We start from the raw sequence: 2,161 nt of genomic DNA on the forward strand, positions 1-2,161 counted from the left end.
CATCTTGAGTATTTTCATGTTTATATGAATTACACATTTAGTCAATTTAGTCACATAAGCTATGTTAAATCCTACTCGTATTGTTCTGATAAGGTTTTTTTAATTTATTTATTTTTTATCTGCATTGTGGCCAAAAAGATATTTAAGGACTTCATTACAACTTTGAAAAAATAATATGCCAGCATTTCTAACAAAAAAATCCTAAAAACTTTACTGTAAAACCCCTACCACATGTCAGTGGACAGTATGAGTGATAAAAGATATATTGCTCATGCTGATATTTAACTGTAATCTGCAGAAATGTATGAAGATATAAGCAACCACTTGAGTGTTTAAACCTACTTATATAAGCTTTTAGTTTATACAGCTGTTAAATTAACACACGTGCATTACCACACGTGCAAATGAGAAGTCTACAACTGTACTGAAATATATTAACTGGTGATTAACTGTTTCTTATGGCAGATAAAAGCTATCAAGCCATCACTAACCAATGGTTAGTGGAGAACATAAAACAAAGGAGATGAGAAGGCTTTAGCAGCTGCTTGCAGACCATGGCTTCAGCAGTCAGATGAAACCAAGAAAATGTCAAGAAAATCCTACAGAATCAGCTGGTCTTTTTGGGGGGTTAATAAGAATAATTTAATTGATGACAGCTGTATGATAATTACATTTGAACATGAGATTGAATGTGATTTATTCTGAACACAGAATAATCCTCCACATCCCCAATTGTAAAAGGGAGTGCACAATTCAGAAATACTATTAATTAGTTTGCAAACATGTGCTCAATAAGACTTTAAAAACGTAAAAACAACCTCAATTCCGAAAAAGTTGGGACAGTGGAAATGGAAAATGCAAAAAACAAACAAACAAAAAGAGTCATTTGAAAATTCAATTCATCCTGTACTATATTGAAAACACATTATTAACAGATTATTTGATGTTTTACTTTGTGAATATAAAATTTATTTTTGTAAATATATGCTCATTTCAAATCTGATGACTGCAATACACGCCAGAAAAGTTGAGACAGTCGACGGTTTACCGCTGTGTAACATCACCTTTTCTTTTATTTCTTGACTCTTTTAATTATATTTGGCACTGTAGAAGGTGAAATGCCCCAAATCCTTCCGATTTGTCTTTGGAGAATGTTGTTTTTAAAGTGTTGGATTATTCTCTGCTGCATCTGTTGGCAGATTGGCGAGCCCCGACCCATCCTCGCTCTTGAAGGACTAGGCCATTTTTGGAGGTTCCTTATATACTATGATTAGATGATTGCTTCACCTGTTTCACATCAGCTCCTCATTTCAACATGTAACACCGCTATTACTCTTAAATTGCCCCTGTCCCAACTTTTTTTGCAACATGTTGCATGCATCAGTTTCAAAATAAATGTTTACAACAAATGATTGCTTCTGAAGGGCAATACTAAATTACAAAAAAAAATAAGACCTTCAAACAAAATAACAATTTACACCAATCTTCCTGTTCAATATTTTACCCCGGCTCTTAATGCATCGTGCGTGTCGCATTCTTGAGCATCAGTGAACGTTTGCACCTTTTGTAACTGTCGTGTACGCGTCCCTCAGTCGTCCTCAGTGTGAAAAGATGGATCTCAACATCATCAGGTCACTGTTGGAAAAGGGGTCAAATATGCAGAACTGTTATGTCCACAACTGTATGTGATTTAGTAGAGAGAGAAGAGAGATTAATATATATTACTGTACATAGAATACATAGAGAAATATCCATTTAAATCCACAAATTTCAAGTATCTTGTGCTTTTATTTAAAATAAATGACTTAATTACTTAATAATGATCCCGCTCTTTATTTGTAATATCAGTTGGTTATTGTAACAGTGAAACGTCTTTAGATTAGCTTAATGAAGTCATTAGATTACCAAGATGTTAAACATTAAGTCGTTTAAGGAATTGACAATTTCACTTCCCACGTTTTTCTGGAAAAAAGCCAAATATAACAGCTGACTTTACATACTGTACACTTTCTAGAGACGTGTGAGGCAAGTATCAACACTGCCCTCTTTTACTAGTATAAATATGAAAGCTTGCAGCTTGTTTATCCATAAAACTTTGATCCTTCACAAAACATTTTCCTGCTTCTGATAGCCTTCTTTAAGTATGCCTGCTGTTCTTGAT

The sequence above is a fragment of the Ictalurus punctatus genome, chromosome 21, assembly GCF_001660625.3.
Source record: "Ictalurus punctatus breed USDA103 chromosome 21, Coco_2.0, whole genome shotgun sequence".
Taxonomy (NCBI): domain Eukaryota; kingdom Metazoa; phylum Chordata; class Actinopteri; order Siluriformes; family Ictaluridae; genus Ictalurus; species Ictalurus punctatus.